This window comes from Cavia porcellus, unplaced genomic scaffold (assembly GCF_034190915.1).
Source record: "Cavia porcellus strain 051 isolate PalLab524CR breed Dunkin Hartley unplaced genomic scaffold, mCavPor4.1 scaffold_7, whole genome shotgun sequence".
NCBI lineage: Eukaryota > Metazoa > Chordata > Mammalia > Rodentia > Caviidae > Cavia > Cavia porcellus.
In genome coordinates this window covers 92,722,394-92,734,837 of record NW_026947490.1, presented here as the reverse complement: position 1 = coordinate 92,734,837, position 12,444 = coordinate 92,722,394, and the positions used below count along the sequence as shown (strand labels likewise).

General features: G+C 40.3%; 1 long non-coding RNA gene across 2 annotated transcripts in view; it reads left to right on the top strand.

Moving 5' to 3' along the window:
• Window positions 1–2,710: 2,710 nt before the first annotated feature.
• Window positions 2,711–12,444, top strand: part of LOC134476774 (uncharacterized) — an 83,594-nt gene continuing 73,860 nt past the window's right edge. The window contains exons 1-3 of one of the 2 annotated variants that reach the window (XR_010048569.1): window positions 2,711–3,709; window positions 3,817–4,026; window positions 7,506–7,603. This is a non-coding gene — a long non-coding RNA (uncharacterized LOC134476774). Of the gene's footprint in view, window positions 3,710–3,816; window positions 4,027–7,505; window positions 9,430–12,444 lie in introns of those variants that run through there. The other variant, XR_010048568.1, reaches the window with a different exon arrangement.

Genomic DNA, 12,444 nt, shown 5'->3' with positions numbered 1-12,444 from the left:
CTCTCAAGGAACGAGTGGCCCTTGGCCAAAGCTCTACCAGCCTCTTGTGCTCTGCATTCTCCTCTTCCTCTTCTTTTTAAGATCATGCTCTTTCAATTAACTTTTGTCTCTTGTCTGTCTTTAACCTCTTTTCTCAGCATCTTTACTGATCCTTTTGCTGTGGCTCAGCCATGTCATCGTCGCCCACAGTATTTAATCGACCGATTCACCATGAATGATTTTCACCATACATCGCCTCCATGTGGGTGTATTTCTAAGTTCCCTTTGAAGTCATATAGAACTGTATGACTTTCTTCAGTGATTAACAGGTTTGTGGTGGTAGTAATTTCCACTGGTGGCCATCCCTTTCATGAACCAACAAGACAGAGTCTACATCCTCCTGGATCCCTGATGACTACGATGAGCAGAGCAGGCCCCTGCTGACCTGTATTGGACATTTAATACAGGAAAAATACAGCTTTGGAATTTTATTACTCAGTACAACTAAGTCTCAGCTATCCTAACAAACCCAGTCTTTCTTTAAAAAGAGGAGACTGAGACTGTTTGTATTCCCTTATATTCACATTTATTCTTCTCTTAAAAACTAATTTTCTCAAAACAAACTTCCCTTTATTAACTTTCCACCTCTTCTTTTTGATTCCTTAGCTCTACTAAAATGCTTTCCGACCCCAACACTTTATCAGAATCATTCTAGCTAAAACTACCATCGAGCAGTTAATTTTCAGATGCAGTGGACTGATTTTATTACCTTAACTGACCTTGTGCAGCCCGCAGCAGTTCTGACTTTCAGAAACTTTCACGGATACCTTTCACTTGTCATTCTTTTTTTTTTTTCCTTTCATTTCCTTCAACCTTTTACTCTTCACTTGGGATCTCTTCCACTGTTTGCTTCCCAGATGTTAACACTCCTCAGTACATTCACTTTCCCCCCATCTATCTATGCCTTCCTCTTTCTTTTCAAAGAGGTTCATTGAATTACCACTATCGTTTGACTTTAGTGATGATTTCAATTCTACATGCAGTAAAGAAAATATTAAACCAAGCATTAAACCAAGTGATTTTGATGTTTACAATTAAATGATAAACTTTGTTCTGCTGTCCTGACTTATGCTGCATCCATTACTTTAATAATGAAGGCTGTTCACAGTTACAGGATGATCTTCTCCAAACATTTCTAGTTATTTGTGGAGTAACAGCCTACTTTCCTGTGACCTATTAGCAAAAGTAGGCTAGTACTTGCTAAGTTTGCATGAAAATGGGTTGGAAAGCCAAGACTCGTGGAAAGGGTGGATTTGCTCAATTTGTTTAATCTCCCATTTAATTTAGCAAGGTTTATACCCAAAGGACTCAGATCAGGGAATTTTCCCCTGGTGGAGTAAAAAACTCCATCCATTCTTTAAGCGTGGGCCATCAGACTGAGCCATGAAGGAGGATCACTCACAGGAACTTTTAAAAATCAGTGTCCTTTCTGCTTCTAGGGGATTATTAAGCAAAACAGAGCTCTAGGGAGGAGGTGAGCAGAAAACAAGGTGGTCAGAAGAGTGTTTTTGGCTCACCACTCCAACCTTCACGGAAAAGATAAGATCCTCTAGATGAATCCCTACTGAGAACTTTAGGAGATAAATTGCTCTGTAAGTAGATATCCAGCAAGACCTAAGGACTCAGTATATCTAGGCAGGAAGAGCTCTTCATCACACGCGAAGAGTTTTCCTTTCTATTCCTCCTTTGGGGCAAATTCTGAGTGGAGAGTTGGGGTGTATACAGAAGCCTGCTGTCACGGGCTGTGGCGGAGACTGTTGGTGACTCACTGCAGGACTGATGGCCAGGTGGAGAGCAGTGATGGCGCTCAGGGACCTGCTGCCATGAGGTGACAAGGTGAGGCTATGTCAGCAGAGTGGGGAGCACCAAAAGAAGAATTAGGTAGTGTGTGACCTCCGAATGTCAATAGAAAACAAGGCTGTGGAGTTTGGCCCACTTTCATCCTTAGAAATCAATTGACTTGCCTTTACTTTTTGGACCACGAAGATCCAGAGGTCTGAGGATCTTTGCACTCTCAGGCCACGAAGCTGTGTGAGCCCTGGGCTTCCACACCCATTGTATCAGAGGAAAGGTTTAGGGGAGGGCAGACTGGACACAGAGAGTCTAGATTGGCGATGGCAAAGCTTTGAGAGCTTTCAATGATACAAAGAATCTGCTGCGGCACGCATGCCATAGGTATGCCACCGCTGGTTTAGGTGGTTAAACTTTACAAAATGCTAAAATTAGTGGTTGACAAATGCTTGAATTCAGGTGGTCTATTCGGTTCTCCTCCATTCCTCTCAACTTCGGCCCTGGAACTTACAAGTAAAGCCAAGTAAACTGAGTTGTGTGTGTTCACTCAAGTTTTAGTGTATTATTAAATTCCTATACAACCTTCTTTTTTCCCTGTTGTGTGATTCATGATTCAACTATTTTGAGCTGAAAGATTCGTAATCACTTCACATTCAAGCTATTCCAAACTTCCAAGATACTCTTCTCATCAAAACCTGCCGGTTTTCAGATTTCAGTCTCAATCAACGGTACTGCAAAACAGGAACCCTAGCAGTTTTCTATAATCTTGTCAGTTACTGATTTCTCCTCCTCCCTAGTCACCAGTGCTGTAAGTCCAATCTCAAAACATCTTTTATTTCATAGTGTTTTCCGTAGAGCAGAACTGGTGTTTATAGAACTAGGCAAATGCACCCTGTTTCTTTCATAGAGAATGTATCTAGTGACTGGTATTTTACAGAAAATGTGAGAGAAAGGGGATATCCACAATTGCTGTATCACGAAGAGTGAAAGCCGGACCTTGAGAGATACATATAGAAAAAAGCCTGAAAGCATAATGGCACATATATTATACATGCCAGTTTCTAATTAATGGCTGAGAAGAGAGGAAATGACAAGGGTCGGGGCTCAGGGAGCGTTAGCGTTCTGATTCTTAATGGATAAGAGAAAATTCAGGTGGCACAATATTTGCCTGTGTTAGATTTGGGTGATGACATGGCTGTCTATTGTACTAGCTAATGCATAATTCATTATGCCAGAATATTTCATAAATAAAAATATTAAAACCTTGATATTGAATAATGGAAGCTTTAAAGATAATTACCTACAATTATTGTTAAACAACGCTTTCTACACTTACCACAACATTTGGCTGACAGGTGCTAAATAAAAATTTGTTGTACGAGTAAAGAAATAAGGCATTCATGGAACATGAATGCTGTGGCATTCGGGGAGGGGAGCTGGTCCAAGGCAGTTCAGTGAGCTGGAAAGCAGTGGTTTGTATCATGTAGACCTGTCTAGGAACACAGGACGTGACCCCTTGTGTGACTTCAGGGAAATTCTTTAAGCTATTTCTGCTATCAAATATTTCCCACCAAATATGAGTGTCTTCCTCAATATGTTAAGAAGATTTGCCAGTCCCTTAAACAAACAAAAAACTGTTCTTTTACAACAGCTCTGCCAAAAATGTTGTATTTGTTGAGATATTATCATCCTTTATATGCAGGAACTGGGCTATGAAAAGTTCCAAGGCACGAATGAACTCTGTCCCTAATTCTTCGAATGTGCTTGGAAGATGAGTTGTTGCCCGGCACTTCTTACCTGCAGCATCCAAGTGGCTGAGGAGGACACAATCTCCTGGAGAAGAGATGCTGGATTTTACAGTCACACATTTATTTTAATGGTGAAGCTAATTTGATAGTTAAATAGAATTCTGAATACCTATGGAGCCAACTGATCTAAATCAACTTCTTTGTTTCTCTTGTGATGTTCTGCATAAAATTCTTTCAGATATTAATACGGGCATTTTGTTCAGGTGGAACCAAATGAGAATGTTATTATCTGTTCTTCTGGAGACAGCCAACTAGCTTCAACGAGCTAAAGTAGCTTCCATCACAAAGCGAGACTCAGCAAGGACAGCCATGCAATTATTTCAGAATTTAAATTACCTGGTCAAAATCCTAAGGACACAATGATCATCAGTGTGAGCTTCTTTACCAGGTTTGTCTGCTCAGCAATGTACCAAGTCAACTAAAATTTAAATAGTTAAGTTCTTGGGATCAAAAAAAGAAATGCACCAATCTTTAAAACCAACTTAAGACTCTGTTTCTTTGAGTATGTAAATTGGAAGCTTTTCTAAAAGGCAGGGAAGGGAAACTAGATGTTCATCTATTCTGGTTGATAGTCTCGGTCCCCAGCATAGAGCCTGACTGAGCTTTCAGTACTTAGTGATTAAGTCAACAAATGAACGGATGAATTTGTAGTCAGAGCAGAAGTAGGATGGGCAGAAATATGTCGACATCAGAAAATGGGGAGGAGAGAAAGTACAGGAAGCTTTGTTTCTATAAATAGGAGAAGAAGAAATGTCCCCGATTCTCAGCTAATAAAGTATGTGTTTGCTGATATCTTTAGACCAAGTATGTGGGGGGAAGAAGTATGCTCAGGTAAAATTGCAGGTAATGGTCAGAAATATTTGCTAACTTCTCTCTCATGGATGGCTTAAAGTTACTTTTGCCTAGCATTCATTAATCCCACAACCATAATCAGCCCATAAAGGTTACCCACATATAGAATCTGCCAGTTACCTAAAAGTTCCCTGATCTTGTTTATTATAATTTATCTATTGTTACATCCTGCATGGTTTCCACTGAACATAGACCCCGATGATGGATCACATTTCCTTACTGTTCTTGGAGCAGTAAAATACTGGGTCAGGTGATTTTAAGGAGGAAAACATACTTGAAAATGGGTCCCAAAAGACTAAAAGTGGTTATATTTTAGAAATTTATTTTCACAATCCTGAATAATGTATTATTTCAAAGCAATATGTTACTTTAGTAATAAAAACAAATGATATTTGACAGTCCTCCAGTATGGTGCTAATCAGGGTTCCTGAGTGGCATCATCATGGTAGATTTTTCTCATATGCAGTCAGCTCCGTGGGGAAGTCCACTCTCTTGCAGATGGTGGGATAGATCTGCTTTTGAGAGAGGGGAGGACCTGTTGAACTGGTTCCTCCCACAGAGAACTACTATTTTCCAATTCATTCTGCTCTGCCAAGTGCCACAATGCTTATAATTTCTTTTTTAGAAAAGCATTTGTTTACAGACCAAATCTAACTAATCCTGTAGTTACTATGCAACACAACCTCTACTGGGTGATCAGTAAACTTTTCTCAAGCCTGGCCTTTTCGTGTCCTGCTGGCAGTCCACATCTGTTCATAGCAAGCAAGAATAGAAAGGCTTGGAGCTTGAAAAGTTACTCACCCATCCTAATACCTATAAAACTTTCCAAAACAAGAAAATTCTTCTAATATAATTTTATTTATGATGATAATAAAAATCAATTGACTTTTATGGTCTTGCATTACAAAAGTTAATATTATTCAGACCTATCCCTACTGAGAACTCTCAAATGTGATGCCTCATGTAAATTGTGTCCATTAACTTATCGGAATAATCATTCATGTTGGAAAATTTCCCACCTGCATTTCAGACAGTGGGCTGCAGGTTCATCCGGAGAAACTGCCCGTGCGATTGTACTGAAATCCTAACTTTTTACAAGCATCCTTTTTATAGACAGAAGAAAACTTTAATGTACCGACATGAACCTGAACTGTGCCCTTGAAGTGTTTTAGAAAGGCTTGCCTTTGAGAATTGAAATGCAGTGGAATCCGCGATTAACTACTTAATATGTAAATTATCTTCTCTCTTGTACCACCTGTAATGACTGCTGACTAGTATTAATGAGCTGATGGTACAGTAAGAAACAACCGTGCCCTTTCAAAGCCATAGGTGGTAGCTGGAAGCTGATTTATGATCTAAGGCTTATCTTTCTCCATTACCTGCATCAGTTGACAAGCCTCCCTTCCCCCTGCCCCTCCACTGCTTCGAATTTAACACCTAAGCTGTGGGGACATCGTTTCCTCTACACTGACAGCACCATTTGCTTCTTTGTAAAAGCCTGGCCCCAACCCAGTGATCCAGAAGTCGAGCTCAGCCATTCTGCACGATAACGATAACAGCTCCTGGCCGGAGTCCTCTCTGAAAGCTCTCTAACCCAGCTGTAAATGGCCAAGCTTCAGACTCTTCCTCGTTCAGCCTCGGTCTGTGCTCGTTCACTGGGGAGGATAAACCCTGAAGAGTGATGCTTCAGTGGTCAAATAGAACAGCAGGTGGTTTTTGACAAAACTAGATGGCAATGGCTTTTTATTCTTTTAAAAAAAGATTGCAAACATTGCATCCTACTGACATAGCCCGCGAGCCTGTCTATGAAAAACTCAGGGATCCTATGTTAGCCACAAAGTCACTTAGAGACTGACACCGGGAGTGGGAGGGCGGTGGTGGCAAATCCAGCTCCTGCTGCATTGCTAAATGTGCGCATTTTTTTTATCTCCTTTGTTCTCCTGCGGCAGGGAATTTCACAAAGACTAACCTAGCATCTCAGCCTTATGTATACTGCATGCTCGGTTAATTCCACAGCTTCGGCTCTGTTCGCCATTGCAGTGTGTGGATTCAATCAGAATTTGAGGTTTTGCTCCAGACCGCTCCCCTTGGCCTTTCGCTGATTAGTTCAGACGATGCCTCGCTCAGTGAGGAGATGAAGTCAGCAGTGTCACTGTCCAGGGAAGCCCTCCTCAGGCTCCTGTCGCCCCTCCCTGCCCCTTTACCCTCACTGGGGCTCACTGCTACTCCAGAGCCATTCAGAGTCAGGGATGCAGCATAGCAGTGCTCTCAGTCCTCAGGTAAATGCACCTGAAACGAAATCGTTCGGTGCAGACACAAAATGCTTTATTATTAGGATGGGATTTTAAGCAAATAACGTAGTGCTTCATTAGAGATGCACGCCCTGAGAGGCCTCAATGTTCTGTTGGAAGAATGTAGCCCTTCCTGATGGAGTAATCCAGTCTGGTTTATCACTCTGTTTGGAAGGAGTCCGGAGTAAATGGAGGTGAGGAGGTCTTAGCGTGGTAAAACAAAAGAGCTTTGTAAAATGTTGCAGCCTGTCCTGAGGCAGAACTGGTTCAGAGCTGCATCCGCAATTTCAATTGCTTAACTGAGCCACTGTCACTGGGTTGTAGGGACCTGGGCCCGGTAGGGATGTGATTTGATAGGCTTCTTTAGTTACTTGTTTGACTACCTTCCTGTTCAGAGTGACTAAAAAAGTTAGCTAAGGGCTAAAAGTAAAAGTAAATCAGGGTGGGAAAGGTGGGGGGGGGAGAGACAGAGTCAGAGACAGAGAGAGAGAGAGAGACAGAGAGAGAGAGAGAGAGAGAGAGAGACAGAGGGAGGGAGAGAGGGAGAGAGGCAGAGAGGGAGAGAGGGAGGGAGAGGTGATACATATTGCTATGACTGCTTTCTTTTTTCTGCAGTTACTTAGCTCATAGAGAAACTGTGTTTGCTGATGGCCAATAAAGGCTATTACCATTTCCAAGGCAGTGAAGTCCAAACTGACCCCCCCCTTTACTGATTTCTTTTTAGAGAAAATTACAAATAAAGAGAACTCCCAAGATCTGCAGTGTGGGCCAAGAGGAGAACCAGAGCTCCCGAGATCCAGCCATGGTTTACCCGCCCTCCTGGTAAGAGCCTGCAGTGTGGGCCAGGAGGAGAACCATTACCTGTGAGCCTACTGCCACGGGGGCTGAAAATCAAGCACACCCCCCCCCCACCATAGCTTCTGGGGATAGATGTCCAGCATCTCTTGGGAGGATGACCGTATGCAGTATAGCAAATATGGGGATTTCCTTCCATCTTCTATTTGAAGGCAAAGGTTGTTTTCACTGTTTGGTTGTGTTTCTTTTGCTCTATTCAGTGTTCTCAATTGGTTTTATAATGTTCTATTTTTGGTTTGATTTTGCTATACCTAATTGACTGGACAACTATTGTGAAGATAATGAAATATACTATAGTACCCATTACTACTATCCCAGTATCCCACTGTGAAACCCTGTACCAATTTCTCTGCATTGTCTCCATTGGCTTTGTTCTGTCTTGTGCTGTTGTGTTTTTACTACTTTCAAAATAAAATTTAAAAAAAAAATTAAAAAAAGGAAAATTACAAATAAAATCACTGTTCAGTGAGATTCATGAGAGGTTTTCCTCATGAGCTCCTGTACTGGACCCAACAGACAAAACCCAAATGGATTCGCTCATGGCATCTAATCAAAGTGCCCTTTGAACAGATTAGTTTTCTAGAAAAATACAGGATTCACATTAACCACTTTGCCTGAGCTGGCATGACAAAAAGCAAAACAACAAAACCACAAAACAACAACAACAACCGCCTCTTCGCTTTAACCTTATGGGAAAATAACTGAAATGACCAGCCTGCGTTTGTATCCTGCTTCTGCTTGTTCAGTCTTTCCCTGTCTGTAGGGCTCACCCCTCCGCTGTCAGCTACTGTACACTTTCTGGAGTTTTAGGTAGGGTATTGCCTGTTTGTGGATCCATAATAAAAGCCAACAGGGTCCTAAAACTTGGTTCAAATTTTGTTTTGTAACATCAGTCTGAGTGTTGCACATTATCATTTCCCAAGGTGGTGTAAGTGTACAGCGCTGTACAGTTCACTACCAGACCGACTACAATGGACTGAGTCTTCATCCTTTCTAGTTTCCCTTACAACCTCCTAGGCGACAAAGTTGTTTAAGCAGGGTTATTCTTTATCTACACGGGTAACTCAGTAATTGAGGACGCAGTGTTGACTTAAGCCGTATAGTATTAGTAGAGCATGAAACGTACAGTATTAGTATGGCAATTAATAGCCAATTAATGATGTTCGAGTGCCACTTTTTTTCCTTACTACTGACTCCTGGCCTCAGAGCCAGGAATATGAGTGTCTGAAATAGAAAATACCACGTTTGTGGCACTTAACTTTTACTAACAATATATCCTTCCAAATAGAGAACGAATTGGAGGCAAGATTTCTGTGAAGCTCCTGGTTTTAGCGATTGTTTTTGTAGATGCAGAAGCCAGGACGATTGCTTGTTCGTCCCCTTTACGCAGGACTTTGCTGTTTTATTTTAATTACTATCAAACAAGGTGCTTTATTGAAGAACTGTGTCATGCGATTGGAAAGTCTCAGGCATCTCGAAATTTCCCAGGTGCACCTTTGGTGAGTTTACTGAATTTGGGTCCATGCTTGCCTTTGTTTTTTAATGACAGAAGTTGTTTGTGGTAAACACTTTTCCAGCATGACATAGTAAATAATGTTATTCAAGCAGTGTATGTCTTTATTGCTTTTCCTCCTCTACACCTTGAAACTTCAGGATCACGTTTTGTAGTCCTAAAAAGAATCTGATTTAAAGTTATTTGACAATCACAGCTCTCCTGTATCTCTGGAATGATTATCTGTATTTGGTGGTAAATCTCGCTTCCATTTTATTAAAGTTAAACCTATTTTAGATAAGTACTGCCTTAATAGACTATTTAAACTCTAGATTCTTTGTACACAGTGAGTAATCTGCTACCCAAATGTTCTTTGAAATTCTTATCAGCTCTTCCTTTCCATCATCTCCGACTCCCCAGAAATCCTACAGCAGAATATAAACAAGGGTCAGGTTAAGAAAGGAGACTGATTGCCTCTAGCAGTATATTGTGGTTTACAAGAGATAACTACGTGGGAAGGTAGGAAGGAAATGCATTTCAGAGGCAGTAAAAACAAAGACACCAGATCATTTCCTTATTTTTTCAAAGTAAAGTTTTTCATAATTTGAAACCATTTCTTGTTTGGTTTTGCTTTGTTTTCACTAAGTAAATGTAAATCCAGCTCGTTCAGATGAAACATGTTCTCAGTATAACACTTCTTTAATGCTCTCTGTTTTCTTGGATCCTTCATCCTTTTGGATTTCTCTATAAAATATGAAAGTAAACCCAGCAAACAGACCTATAGTTAGGAACGGGCACACGCTCTGTACAAATTGAGGTGCAGAAAGGGGCCCAAGTCAGAGCCAGTGAATGACACAGGCAGGATTTGACCCAGGCTTTGGTGGCTTGGTTTTGAGGCCTGCTCTAACGATGTATTTTAAGTTCTGCAAATCTTTAAATATATATTTATGAATGTTTTCACAACATCTAGAAAGTTTGTGAAAATACCTCTGCTTGGGTCGAATTCCTGCAGATTCTGATCCAGTTGGCTTTGGATCCGTATCAGGAAACTATTTTTAACAATAGCCTTAAATAATTTTGAGAGTTATGTTTCATGTGTCATTTTTTGAAACTCAATGGTTTGTGGGCACGTGAAGTTTAGTAGAGCTGAGGCGAAAGTCCAATTCTACTGAAGGCAGAGGTCTCCAAGGACCCAAATCCTGAAGTTTGAATTGGTGTTTTTAACTCCTCCAAGCTATGGACAACTTGCTTAAACACAGTTTTGTAACTTCCACAATAACATAGAGGTATGAGGGTTTGATGATGATTTAATTCCTTAAATCTGTTTCAGATGCTAAGTAACGTACTAGCACATAGTGAATTCTCGATTTATTTTAGATCTCATTTATGCAGCAAGAGTAACTCATCGTTAAGTCAGCCGTGTACACAGGTACCACAAGAAATATAACAGACATGTTTTCTTCCCTGATCCATAAAGCAAAGGTGATCTGACCTTTACTTATAATGTCCTTATTTTCTTATTTTTTCTTTTTACCTTAACTTTAAAATCAACCCTCTGAAGTATTCAACTGTAGTTCATGAGTTCCTGGCTTTCACTCTCCATTTGGGAGAACAGTAATCTTTTTTTTTTTTTTGCCTCCTGTATTTCCTACTGTGTTGACCTGATTGTGAAGCCTTAAATTGGGTCAGTTTTGGAAAAAAGTGGGGGTGGACGAAGATAAAAGGCTTTTATGGAATCTTCGATTAAATTCTCGCCAGCTCCTGGACGTGTCATCTTGCTCCTTGTTCTCCGTGTTTTATTTAGCGCTGGAGTGGCTCCATGACATCACGGTGAGTTGTTTAATAATGCCGTTTTCTCCTCCCAGCATGATGACCATTCTTTCACTTCTCTCCAGCGATCACAGACAAGCACTTCAGAATATTCTGAAGCATTTCTAGTAGAAGGGAACTGAAAATGAACCAGTGCCTCTTGTTAATAACTGAGTTGTATGGGAAGATTACATAGATTATCTTTAGATATCAGATAGTCTAGTTATCAGCTAGGAAGGTGAATTCTATATCACATAGCTGGAAATTTAAATGTCTTGTTAAAAATAGAAGAACGAAAAATTCAACACAGAACTTGGGTGAGCTGTGTCCTGTGGTGGCATGTCCTTGTCCAGATGAGTCCTTGACTATATAACTGTCCCTTTGAGTTGAAGGAGAAATACATGGAGATGACTGAGTATGCAGAAGGAGGAGCTGGATTATTTTATTCTCCGATCTGGAGCTGCTAGGGAAATATGTGAGTTCTCAGTCTGACTTTAGTGACTTCAATCCAGACTGTGGAATCCTGGTCTCTATCTTGTTTTCTAGGTAGAATTCTGGAGGTCAAGAGTTTCTTACATTTTCATGGAGTCAGATCATCTTGCAAAGCCTGGTTGGTGATATACTTATTATACACACACACACACACACACACACACACACACACACACACACGTATTTGTGTGCGGGCGAAGAAAGTGCTGAAAACTCCCTGATCTACCCTCCTTTCCTATTACCAACAAGTCCAGATCTTTTACCCTTCAGTTTTTAAAGAAGTCCACATTAAAAAGAAATGCCATCTATCAAGTTCACTGTATCTCAACAGCTTGACTTAACTCTATTTATGTTTGCAATAACAGAAAAACTAGTTCTGAAATGTGTTGAGCAAATACACACCAGATGCTCTTTAAACACAAGAAATACAGCATTTAAAAAAGGGGGAACCAGAGAACTGAAGCTAACTGTATCATTAGTCGGATTTGCTGTATTTATGTATCTGTTACATAGCTGCTCTTTGCTTGGGGCCTGTAGAATCTCCCTGAGATGGTAGGAATATTCTCTGTCTGTGATGTTCATCAGTGCAGATGGATTCCCACATGTGGCCGCTGCATTTTCAAAATGTTGCTACTTTGATTGAGAAACTGAAATTTTAGTTTTAGTAAATTTTGGTTAATTGATATTTAAAAGCTACCCATGGTTAATAATTGCACTATTGGACAATGCAGATGGATACAGACTAGTTTAATCTGAATAGTAAAAGCTGGTGGAATGAGGACTCATTTCTTAGGTAAATCCATCTAAAAATAATATGTTCGTTTATAAAGAAAATATACTTTCTATGCTTAGCTTTGTTTATTGAGAAAGGAACGGGGGCATAAAATGCATAAAATTAATTATTGTTTGTTTGCTGGTGATTTTACTCCATATATACTTGGGTAAAATAGATTAAAAATATACAGGAATGTACTAATGTGTACTCATGTTTATGTATAACAGATATGTTATTAAG